The sequence below is a fragment of the Nomascus leucogenys genome, chromosome X, assembly GCF_006542625.1.
Source record: "Nomascus leucogenys isolate Asia chromosome X, Asia_NLE_v1, whole genome shotgun sequence".
NCBI classification, from domain to species: domain Eukaryota; kingdom Metazoa; phylum Chordata; class Mammalia; order Primates; family Hylobatidae; genus Nomascus; species Nomascus leucogenys.
This window is the reverse complement of record NC_044406.1, coordinates 102,066,252-102,079,381: the sequence shown is the minus strand read 5'-3', so window position 1 is coordinate 102,079,381 and position 13,130 is coordinate 102,066,252. Positions and strand designations below refer to the sequence as shown.

Genomic DNA, 13,130 nt, shown 5'->3' with positions numbered 1-13,130 from the left:
ATATGCAGAAGAATGAAATTAGACCCCTATCTCTCTATTGTTTTTTTTTTTTTTTTTGAGACGGAGTCTTGCTCTGTCACCCAGGCTGGAGTGCAGTGGCGCAATCTCGGCTCACTGCAAGCTCCGCCTCCCGGGTTCACGCCATTCTTCTGCCTCAGCGTCTCCGAGCAGCTGGTACTACAGGCGCCCACCACCACGCCTGGCTAATTTTTTTGTATTTTTAGTAGAGACGGGGTTTCACCGTGGTCTCGATCTCCTGACCTCGTGATCCACCCGCCTCGGCCTCCGAAAGTCCTGGGATTACAAGCATGAGCCACCGTGCCCGGCCAAGACCCCTATCTCTCACCATATACAAAGATCAAATCAAAATGAATTAAAGACTTATATCTAACAGTGGCGCACGCCTGTGATCCCAGCACTTTGGGAGGCCGAGGTGGGTGGATCACCTGAGGTCAGGAGTTCGACACCAGCCTGGCCAGCATGGTGACTCCTCATCTCTACTAAAAATACAAAAAATAGCTGGCGTGTGGTGCACGCCTGTAATCCTAGCTACTCGGGAGGCTGAGGCAGGAGAATCGCTTGAACCTGGGAGTGGAGTGCGCAGTGAGCCAAGATCGTGCCATTGCACTCCAGCCTGGGCAATAAGAGCAAAACTCTGTGTCAAAAAAAAAAAAAAAAAAAAAAAAAAGGAAGAAGAAGAAAAATCGAGACCTAACAACAAAACAGAAAAGTCATTCACAACCCTATTGGGAGGTAAAAAAAGAATTTAAATAAGTACATGTTCAAATGATAATGTTGCCTGTTGTATCATTCATATGCCTTAATTGCTCCCTCCCCAGGTGAGAGGCAGGTTCCCAAGACCAGACACTGCCTGCGCGCTATGACTTCTCACTCTTCGTCATGGAACTGCTAGAGGGCCAGCACCTTAAGGGCTGCTGCTTGGTGGTGCTGATGCTGCCTAGGTGGGCGGCAGTGTGTCAGGGCCAAAGGAGTGACAGCAGCTGGCAGGTTTCCCCTACCTGACTAGTGCCCTGATTTGCATGTTGTTTTGAGAAAACAAACACACTCCTCTTGCAAAATAATATTCACCTAAGGAGACATGTACAGGGTAAAGAGGAAAATGAAGATAGCCAGTGATGAGAGATGAGGAGTATTAAATGGCGCTGTGTATCCTCCCAGCACCTTGTTCCCTAAGGACAGAGAGAGATACAAATATAGTTTTAAAACAATAGTCTAGTGAGCTCTATAGGTCCGTGGGTAACTTGTTGGCCATTTAGTTAGTAAACAATAACAATGAAAAGATTTTTGTGGACCTACCTTTTTGATTTCTATTGACAGATGTAATCCTTTCTTTTTTCAGGAAAAATGTCTTCACAAATACAAAAGTGTTGCAAGGAAAAATTGAAGTCACTCCTGCCCACATCCACTGCCCAGTGTAACCGCCCTTAAAGATTGCTGTGTATTTGTGTACTAATTTTTCTGTGTTTATAAAATCATTCATATATTTATTAATAACATGTTGAGAAGAAATCTCTGCATTAACCTCAGGGCACACAGCTGTCTTCGATCGCCCCCAACTCCTCAGAATGTCCTGCCTCCATTTCACTCTCCCACAGCTGACTTTCTCCCATGCTCAGGCCCCCCCCAAGACCACCTGCTGAAAAACTACTTCCAACCTTAAGCTCAGGCCCTGACTCACAGCCCTTTATTCTAACAGAGCCCCTAGGTGTTTGGGCAGAGGTAGGTGGGTATTACCAGGGAAGCGGGAGGATGACAATGAGGCCCCTTAAGTTCTTTGTCCTGGCCAGGCAGCTGCCCTCCTGCATTACCTCCACAGGATAGGTCCCAATTCCCAGCTGCTTTCAATTGGTGGGGTGTGGATTGGCAGGATGGGTTAATGCTCTGCCACAACTTTCTCACTTTGTAATGGGAGCTGTATGGTAAATTCACCTGATAGTAATAACTTAAGCATATCCTGAGAATGAGCCTGTATGGCAGACACACCTGAATCCTGAATGTGTTTGAAGTTCTGAGCTAAGAAATCTGGGGGTGGCCAACACAGAGATTCATTTATTTATGAAGAACCTGTGAACCCCCAGCTGTCCCGTCCCGTGGAATGTGGGCTATACAGGGGTTCAAGGCCCTGTGTTTTGGGTTAAATGAAGGCTGCCAGGTGGAGGTTGTCAAGTGAAAATACTATATAAGGCCGGGCGCGGGGGCTCACACCTGTAATCCCAGCACTTTGGGAGGCCGAGGCGGGCGGATCATGGAGTCAAGAGATCGAGACTATCCTGGCAACATGGTGAAACCCTGTCTCTACTAAAAATACAAAAAAGGTAGCTGGGCATGTTAGCACGCGCGTGTAGTCCCAGCTACTTGGGAGGCTGAGGCAGGTGAATCGCTTGAACCCAGGAGGTGGAGGTTGCAGTGAGCCGAGACCACGCCACTGCACTCCAGCCTGGCGACAGATCGAGACTCCGTCTCAAAAAAAAAAAAAAAAAAAAAAAAACCTCTATACATTGTGTGACTTTATTTTGCAAGTGGTTGTGGTTCTCTTGTCCAGCCCACTGCCTGTTGGGCCCTGTCCCCCAGTTGTAAGCCCCCAGTAAAACCTCATGTCTCATTCACTGGCTCTGGGTCTCCAGCCTATTGAACCTTGTATTCATCCCCATTGGAGTGTACAGGGGTTCGGCACAACATAAGCATACGACAAAGACCTGGGCTATGAATTTTAACTACCCCTGTCTGGATTCCTCCTTGTTTTTTCTCCTTCACTTTAGGGAGGAATGGCCATTTCCCCACGTAAAGAACCAAGTCATCACCTTTTTTTTGTCCTATTTGCTGGGTGGGCAGATTCAGTAACTACTTGTGCCAGGAAACCAAAGTCCATAGAGGCCGCGTGGCTTTGCCAAGGGGAACAACCAGGGTGGTGCAGGATAGTTTCACACAGGTGAGGCTCTCATGCTGCAAATCCTTTGCTCTCTCCATGTTACATAAATGGATTTTTAAATTTCACCTTAGGGTGTTGTCTTAATCCGTTTTCTGCTGCTAAAACAGGAGTGACCAACCCGGAGATTCGTTGTCTATGAGGAACATCTGAGCCACCATCCTGTCCCGTGGAACACGAGCCATATAAGGGTTTGAGGCCCTGAGTTTTGGTCTAGATGAAGGCTACCAGGTGGAGGACGTTAAGGGGAGAGTGTTACGTGAAAATGCTATAGAAACTTCTGAAACAAAGAGAAAGATGTGCGACCCCAATTCATTCTGCTAAAAGGAAAAAATTAAGCTGAAATCTGAGTGCTGCAAGCAGCTGCCTTTTCTTTTGTTCCTAAGCAGATAGCTACAGATAAAAGGTTAAATATCTCCACAGGTAGCTAATCAGTGTTCACCTTTTCTTATGTGAAGTGCCGATTTACTGAGCCTGAGACGAATACGTGATTGACTATTTCCTTACCAGCTCCTTTTCTCTCACAACATGTGGATTCAGTAATGTGACCATGCCCGCCCCCTTTCCCCTCCATCCTGCTTCCCCCCACCCATCTCCCACCAATTTTTTTAAGATAGAGTCTCACCCTGTCTCACCCAGGCTGGAGTGCAGTCCCGGGTTAAAGCAATTCTCCTGCCTTAGCCTCCTGAGTAGCTGGGACTACAGGTGTGTGCCACCGCGCCTGGCTAAGTTTTATATTTTTAGTAGAGATGGGGTTTCACCATGTTGGCCAAGCTGGTCCTGAACTCCTGACCTCAAATGATCCACCCGCCTCAGCCTCCCATAGTGCTGGGAGTACAGGTGTGACCACCATGCCAGGCCTGCTTTTCCCCCTCTAAATAATGAAGCCATTAAAATTCTCTTTGGAGAAAGGCACAGACCACAGATTGTTTCTGTGGTTCCATTTATCTTTCTCCCAGGAGGTTGTCTTTAGCCTTGGCAAAATAAACTTCTGAATTGATTGAGAGCTGTCTCAGATACTTTCATTTTACAAACTGCATGGTCATTGCAAGCAGTTGCAATTCACCTGTCCAGCTCACTGCCATTGGACTCTCTTCCTTTTATGTAAGCCCCTGATAAAATCCCAAGTCTCATTTGCTGGCTCTGGGTCACTTCTTTGGCCTCTTGAACCTGGTGGCTTCCCTACTGAGGTTTATAGGGGTTTGGCACAACATCCATTCTTGAAAGCAGAGCCGAATTACCTCTTAAAGGTCTCACCTCTTTTTTTTTTTTTTTTTTTTTTTTTTTGAGATGGAGTCTCACTCTCACCCAGGCTGGAGTGCAGTGGCGCAATCTCGGCTCACTGAAACCTCTGCCTCCCGGGCTCAAGCGATTCTCCTGCCTCAGCCACCCAAGTAGCTGGGATTACAGGCATACACTACCATGCCTGGCTAATTTTTGTATTTTTAGTAGAGACAGGGTTTCACCATGTTGGCCAGGCTGGTCTTGAACTCTTGACCTCAAATGATCCACCTGCCTTGGCCTCCTAAAGTACTGGGATTACAGGCATGAGCCACCATGCCCAGCAGGTCTCACCTCTTAATACCATCACAATGGCAATTAAATTTCGACATGGGCCAAGTGCAGTGGTTCACACCTGTAATCCCAGCACTTTGGGAGGCCAAGGCAGGTGGATCACTAAAGGCCAGGAGTTTGAGTCCAGCCTGGGCAACATGGCAAAAACCCATCTGTACTAAAAATACAAAACTTAACTGGGCGTGGTGGTGCATGCCTGTTATCTCAGCTACTAGGGAGGCTGAGGCAGGAGAGTCATTTGAACCCCAGAGGTGAAGGTTGCAGTGAGCCAAGATCAGGCCACTGCACTTGGCCTGGGTGACAGAGCAAGACTCTGTCTCAAAAAAAAAAAAAAAAAAAATCAAAAAAAAAATAATCAACATGAAAAAAAAAAAAAAAAAAAGGTTTGAACGAACACTGGAAGGCCTATTGGAGGAGTAGAAAAAAAAAAAAAAAAAAAAAAAAAAAAAAAAAAAAAAAAAAAAAGGAACACTGAAACCATAGGACGTAGAAGCCAACTCCCTGCAAACCTCAGTAATTAATGCTTCTAGATTCCCTGCCCTAGCTCAACCTCCAACTCCCCTTCTCTGTGCCTGTCCAGTTTCTTTTTTTTCTTTTCTCTTTTCTTCTTCTTTTTTTTTTTTTTTTTTTGAGATGGACTCTTGCTCTGTCACCCAGGCTGGAGTGCAGTGGCGTGATCTCGGCTCACTGCAACCTCTGCCTCCCAGGTTCAAGCAATTGTCATGCCTCAGCCTCCCGAGTAGCTGGGATTACAGGCGCCACCACCACACCTGGCTAATTTTTGTATTTTTAGTAGAGACAGGGTTTCATCATGTTGGCCAGGCTGGTGTCAAACTCCTGACCTCAAGTGATCCACCTGCCTCAGCCTCCCAAAGTGATAGAATTAGAGGTGTGAGCCACCACGCCCAGCCACCTGTCCAGTTTCAAGGTCAATAAAGGCAAGCTCAGTATACTCCAATTCTTTTCTCAGCTAGAGGCCAGGACCATCCTGACCTGGTTTATAATTTGCTCCTGTTCTCTCCAATTTAGCTCCTGTTCAGGGCCCTGAGGATTAGTTTCCCTCATGGCCCCAGCTCCTGGCCTGCTGACACATTTTGATCTTCCTAGCCCTAAGCTCAGTCATCAAGCTCACCTCTCTGGGCCCTGCATCCCCTGGAACTCCACAATTATCTCTGGCCCTCTGGAACACAAACCCTAACCGCTCCAAATTCAGCTGCACCTTTGCAGGGTGTAGTGGAAACCCAGGCTGGCAAAGACTGTTCCTAAAATCCACATTCTCACCTGTTGTGCTCCCAGAATCCTGCTGCCTAAATATATCCCCTCCTGGTTTCAGAACAGAGACTCACAAACATATATCGATAGGGTCAAAGTGACCTCAGCTTCAAGGTCAAATCAGTCCTTCCCAAATGAAGACTTTGTTTTCCCACAAAAGACAGACTGTTTCCCAAAAGTTTAAAGGATTCCTTGCATCTTGAAATAGCTGAGGCTTTGTTAGTATTTCATGGAAGCCCAAGGAGTGTGGTGTACCTGCTGGGCTCCTTGAACATTGGGTTCAATTTTAAATAAGCTAGTAGAACTATGCAATTTGGCCACTAGATGGCAGGACCTCTTCACCATGAGTATAACATGACGCTGACTCAGAAAACCAAGTAGTAACACCAGCCAGCCAAATAAAGCAAAAACAACAGCCAGCCAGACAAAGCAAAAGGAATGTACCAAGTTTGGTGAAAGGTCTTCATCATGTATGAATCTTTTCAAATTTATTCTTATTTTGATAATGATGTTAGCAAATACAATTATGATTATCTAACTTGTTTCCATAGTGATGTCTGTCCTTATTATACCTTCTCTCCACACTTAAGTCTTCTAAGGAAAACCACTCTAATCAGGAAAGAAATCTGAGACTTTTTATGGAAATACAGGGAAAATACAGAGGCTCCACTTTTACAGGAAAATGTGTTTCAAAGGAAGTCTCTAGGAATCCTCAGCAAGCTTCCTGAACACAGGTCATTTCAAACAGAAGTAATCCAAACTTCATTTAGGGCAATTACTCACAGTTAAACCTTTACAATAATTAATTTCATGCTAAGTACTTTGAACTCCTTCCAGGAGTGAAGTGGGTATACTGCAAAATTATTTTCCTCTTTTGAGAAGACAAAGTCAGAAGAGACAAAGTAGAGAAGAGGAGACTAGTTCTGGGCATGTAAGTAGGGGTGAAAATTCCAGTGTATTTTCTCATTGCTCTCCACGCGAACAATCTGGAGATGAAGTCAGTTGTTTTCAGAGTCAAAGAATACCAGGAACATCTCTGCAGTGAAACAAGCGGGATTTGTTGTTCACTGAAGGAACCATGGAGCACCTCCAGAAAAGGGTGTTAGAAAGGATTTATTTTAGGATTTGAGTTTGTATTAGGTGGTTTTAGAGAGGATATAAGGAATTAGTGCTATGCTCTGAATTGGATGCTATGAGGAAGTGAGGGTAATTCTATTATTGGGAATCCTAATAAGTTTATCCAAGATGAGGCAAGAATACAGAGTGAGGCTAACGCTGTAATTTGTTTAAAAAAACAAATGCAGCTGGGCATGGTGGCTCACTCCTGTAATCCCAGCACTTTGGGAAGCCAAGGCTGGAGGATTGCTTGAGGCCAGGAGTTCGAGACCAGCCTGAGCAACATAGCAAGATCCTGTCTCTACAAAAACTAAAAATAAAGCTGGGCGTGGTGGCTCACACCTGTAATCCCAACACTTTGGGAGGCTGAGGTAGGCAGATCATCTGAGGTCAGGAGTTCGACACCAGCCTGGCCAACACAGTGAAACCCCGTCTCTATTAAAAATACAAAAACTAGCTGAGTGTGGTGGTACACACCTGTAATCCCAGCTACTCGGGAGGCTGAGGAGGGAGATTCGCTTGAACCTGGGAGGTGGAGGTTGCAGTGAGCTGAGATCAAACCATTGCACTCCAGCCTGGGCAACAGAGCAAGACTCCATCTCAAAAAAATAAATAAATAAAAATAAAATAGGTGTGCTGGCACACCCCTTCAGTCCCAGCTACTCCAGAGACTGAGGCAGAAGGATTGCTTGAGCCTGGGAAATTGAGAATTGAGGCTGCAGTGAGCTATTATCATGCCATTGTACTCCAGCGTGGGGAGCAGAGTGAGACTGTCTCTGAAAAAAAAAAAAAAAAAAAAAAGCAGTAGTCACTCATATTAGCCAGTCTAGGGGAATATTGGTCATTCCTGTAGCTGAGACAATGTTCATGTTTAATTTAGTTTTTGTTAAAACATTACAGTTTGGTCTTGTTTTTGCCTTGATTGATCATTGTCACAGAGTGGCCTTGTCTGATGTTGCTGTTCTGTGAGATTTCTTGTGTTCAACAGCAGATCACCATGGCCCAGGTGTGAATGCAGGGACAGCAACATTAAGGCTGATGCCTTGCTCTGTTTTCCTTTTGGCCAAGGGCAGATGCAGTCAGCCTGCAGAAACTTCATCCTTGATATCCAGATTTTCACCATAGCCAAGACTTTGCTTTAGAAACTATTTGCAGAGAATGTAATCTAAATTTGGAGTATTGATAGTTTCTCCTGCTCCTTTTGTTGCAGGGTAAATTGTTGAATCCTCTGATTTGTTAATGATCACAGAATATCATTTAAACCGATAGGGGATTAGGGGTGATGGCTCAGGCCTGTAGTCCTAGCACTTTGAGAGGCCAAGGCAGGAGGATTGCTTGAGTACAGGAGTTTGAGACCACCCTGGGCAGGACGGTGAGACCCCTCCTATCTCTACAAAATAAAAAAAATTACCCAGCCATGGTGGTATGCACCAGTAGTCCCAGCTTTTCAGGAAGCTGAGGTGGAAGGATCGCTTGATCCTGGGTGGCTGAGGCTGCAATGAGCTATGATCGCACTATTGTATTCTGTCCTGGGCAACAGAGTGAGACCCAGTCTCAAAAATAAAAATAGGGCCAGGCACAGTGGCTCATACCTGTAATCCCAGTACTTTGGGAGGCCCAGGCAGGTGGATCACTTGAGGTCAGGAGTTCGAGACCAGTCTGGTTAACATGGTGAAACCCTCTCTCTACTAAAAATACAAAAATTAGTCAGGTGTGGTGGCGCATGCCTGTAATCCCAGCTACTCTGGAGGCTGAGGCATGAGAATCGCTTGAACCTGAGAGATGGAGGTTGCAGTGAGCCGAGATCAGGCCGCTGCACTCCAGCCTGGCGACAGAGCAACACTCCGTCTCAAAAAAAAGCCAAACTAAAACAAACAAAAAAACTGATGGAGTTCAAGACACGACACCTTTCCCCAAAATAAGAGTGTAGACTACCAGATTATGCCACCCCATATTATGCCTGTTGGGCATAATAATTATTTTGAGAAACAAGAGACAAAGGAGAAACTCTGAAGGCAAGAGTAGAAGTTACCCCCCGCCCCCGACACCTTTTTTTAGCCCAAAACCTTAGAAGCCAGAAGTTACTCTTGTGTAGGAGAAATTTACATGCATATGAAAAATCTCCATTTGTAAGGGTTTCTCCCACTGTGCACCAGAATAAGAATGGTGACTCTAAATTACTGGAGACTCTTATCAATGGAGAAGGCATGGACTTAAATTTGCATTTTTGTTTTTTGCTTACTCATGAGTCTATTTGTTTTGTAGTACATAGATGCAGCCAGGAGTGTTTAGTATAGCATAAATTCCCCTTTGGCTGCTTAGGAGGTAATCAACGACTATGTGATTTCCCATAACAATCTGGGCTAATGAGTTTAAACTAGTTTGTCTTTCAGAGTGAAGTGTTTGTTATAACTTTTGTTAGGGTATGAAGCAAGTTTTGGACCATGTTTGCCAGTGGTATTATCTTTAATGAGGGAATTGCAACTTACATAGTATCCATGAAAAGGGAGTCAGTTATGTCTTTTGGGAGTTTGTTTGTTTAATTGTAAATAAGCTTTTGTGTTCTGTGTTTTGGAGGTTTCTGGGTAGAATTTTTCCAGGGAAACATGATCCACTAGGGGGATGATACTTTTAAAGATCTGAAAGTGTCTCACAATTATTCTAAATACACAAGATAAATTAGGATGTAGCAGACCACTGTAAGCCCAATATCCGTATAAAGTGTAGTACCCTAATTAGGAGCTAGACTGTTGTATAAATATTATGTATGACAATAGGAGTAAGCCAGTTTCATGTCCTTTGAGGTAGACAGATTTTTGAGTTGGGTTAAACAGCTCAGCAAAGCAGAATGACATGTTTCTGGAGAATAAACTGACTATGGTGGTCAGGAGGGCCTAACTAATATTGTCTACTTCTGATTGACTAGGTCTCGCTGATAGTATTATAATAACCTTAGCAGAGGCATTCTAATAATCTGAGGTCAGAGTACATTTTATACAAGGCTGCAGGATTAATGATATGAGGGAAGGTTAAATGACAGAAGGGGCCTATAAAATGGAATCTGCCTTTTTTTTTTTTTTTTTTTTTGAGACGGAGTTTTGCTCTTGTTGCCCAGGCTGGAGTGCAATGGCACAATCTCGGCTGATGGCAACGTCCACTTCCCGGGTTCAAGCGATTCTCCTGCCTCAGCCTCCCGAGCAGTTGGGATTATAAGCATGTGGCACCACGCCTGGCTAATTTTGTGTATTTTTAGTAGAGACAGCGTTTCATCGTGTTAGCAAGGCTGGTCTCAATCTCCTGACCTCATGATCCACCCTCCTCGGCCTACCAAAGTGTTGGGATTACAGCCATGAGCCACCGTGCCCAGCAGTGCCTTCTTAAGTGTTTAAAGGAATTGCTAGTAGATTATTGTCAGCAGGATCTGGTGGAAGATGTTAGATCCGGCAATCAGTTCAATTCAAAGCAATATCTAGGGCCTGTGAAAAACATGAGGTGATAGAAGACAACCATAGGGATTCAAAATAATAGGATGAAGATAAGTGTGGGTTATATTAGTGTTCTAGAGGGTGTCCTAGTGTAATAATAGGTAATCTTAGTAGAACAACAAAGGACAGAAAAGAATGTTGAAGAATCAGAAAATTAATCTTGTTCCGCTGTCTTAGGTGGAACTTCTGAAGTCAGCAGCTAGTTTTGTCTGGCGCCAAAAGCTGTCCACTTCTGTAGTCAGTGTCAGGATTCCTAAGAATCCTCAGTTTAAGGTCTTCAGATAAAATGGATGTCCATTAGTGTAGGAAGAGGTGATGTGTATCTTTTAAGTTAAATATTTTGTATACTCTTAAAAACCTAAGTATTGATGGCCGGGTGTGGTGGCTCACGCCTGTAATCCCAGCTACTGGGGAGGCTGAGGCAGGAGAATCACTTGAACCCAGGAGGCAGAGCTTGCAGTGAGCTGAGACTGTGTCACTGCACTCCAGCCTGGGCGATGGAGCAAGACTCCGTCTCAAAAAAAGAAAAAAAATTTATACCTAGGACCATTACCTTTATCTTGATAGACTTTTACACATATTTGCTACTTTTGATGTTATAAAAGTAATCAACTTTCTTTTAAAATCTTCCCCATATTACAGAAATATGTGAGCTTGAAATGAAAGGTCCCTGTTATCTCCCCACCAGCTATAATCACTAACAAAAGGTTTTTGTATATTCTTCAATCTACATATTTATTTTTTTCTTTCTTTTCTTTTCTTTTTTTTTTGATACAGGGTTTTGCTCTGTCACCCAGGCATCAAGATAATACTTTGCTGCAGCCTCGACCTCTCAGGTTCCATCAATCCTTTCACCCCAGCCTCCCATGTAGCTGAGACTACTAATATGGGTGCCACCATGCCTGGCTAATTTTTTATATTTTATTGTGACAGGGTCTTACTGTGTTGCCCAGGCTGGTCCCAAACTCCTAGGCTCAAGCAATCCTCCTGCCTTGGCCTCCCAAAGTTCTGGGATTACAGGCATGAGCCCCAAAGCCTAGCTTGTTTATCTTTTTTTTTTTTTAACTAATGTATCTTTTGTCATTTTATAGCTCCCCACTGCAGCTGCCCCTCCACCCTTCCCTTCGATGACCACGTTGGCAGGCTTCAGGGGGACCAGGGAACAAAGCTGGGGAGAAGAAGTCACAATTACAAATTATCACAACAATTAGCACCTGTACTTAGGGGATCTGCAAATTGAGGAGGCCCCAGCTCAAATAGACCCCAGGGGTCTATTTGGCAGTGACCTTGCTCTGGAGATGATGATATTCCTTCAGCCTGAGGGAATTGGTGTTGATGAAACTGGTGGCATCGATTGGCTCATAATCACCCTACATGTTCATGCTCACCAGCTCCTCGTTGTAGAGATACAGTGGGACTCCTGGCCTGGGATGTACACCTGGCCCTTGAAGACGGACACCTGCACTTTCCCTTCCACTCACTCCTGGGACTTGGCAATGCAGTGGTGGACAAATTTACACTCAAGGCTGTGCCAGAAACCGGTATACACCGGCTCAGCAAATTTCAAGCCCAGGCGTTATTTGATTTTGCATACTTCCCAGTCCATGGTGAAGGCCCCGCGATGTCTAAATGAGCGTGGTAAATGATGGTGCCTGCTGGGGTCTCGTAGATAACTGGGGACTTCATTCCATTCATTCTAGTGAAGTGGTTCTCCTTGATGTCAATACGGCCCAAGCTGTGCTTGCCCGCGTCTTCCCTCATGTACAGGAAGAGCTCCAAGGAGGTCTGGTGGGTGGTGCCATCCTTGACGTTGGTCACTTTCACGGGGACTCCTTATTTGAATTCGATCTCGAGAATGTCAGGGGTTCTGGGGGCTTTGGCCAGGTCCTGGGTCTTCCTGGACAGACCTGGAGGCGCTTGGTTGTTGGGGTTCTCCAAGATTCCAGCCTCATAGCTGATCTGCATGAGGTTCTCGTCCATGCTTCACGGGTTCTTGGGAGTGACTGGGATGGGAATCCCGTGTTGCTTTGCATATTCCATCAGGTCATTGCGGACCTCGAACCGGTTGTAGAACTTGGGCATCCTCTAGGGAGCAATGACCTTTATCTGGGAGGCCAGCGAGTAGCAGATTAGCTCAAACCGGACCTGATCATTTCCCTTTCCTGTGGCGCTGTGGGACACTTACTTGGCCCCCTGCTTCTGGGCGATTTCCACTTGTTTTTGGGAGATGCAGGGCCTGGTGAGAGAGGTGCCCAGGAGGTAGCGGTCCTCATACAGCGTGCTGGACTGGATGGCCAGCCAGATGAACTCCTTCACAAACTCCTTGCTGACTTCCTCAATGAACATCATTTTGCCCCCAAGCTTCAGTGCCTTCTTCCTGGCTTCCTCAAAGTCTTCCTTCTGGCCACTGTTGGCCACGTAGGCAATGATGTCCTAGCCTTGTTCCTTAAGTAACACAAGGATGCAGGAGGTGTCCAGGCCGCCACTGTAGGCCAGAACCACAGAATCTTTGCTGGACATAGCATCTGGAATTGGAGGCACGAGTTCCCAGCATCTGGAATCTGTCTTTTTTTTTTTTTTTTTTGAGACGGAGTCTCGCTCTGTCGCCCAGGCTGGAGTGCAGTGGCGCAATCTTGGCTCACTGCAAGCTCCGCCTCCTGGGTTCACGCCATTCTCTTGCCTCAGCCTCTCCGAGTAGCTGGGACTACAGGCGCCCGCCACCACGCCCGGCTAAT

General features: G+C 45.5%; 1 pseudogene; it reads right to left on the bottom strand.

Annotated features, from left to right (window-relative positions):
• Positions 1 to 11,666: 11,666 nt before the first annotated feature.
• LOC100605081 lies at positions 11,667 to 12,915 on the bottom strand (annotated as a pseudogene).
• Positions 12,916 to 13,130: the final 215 nt, after the last annotated feature.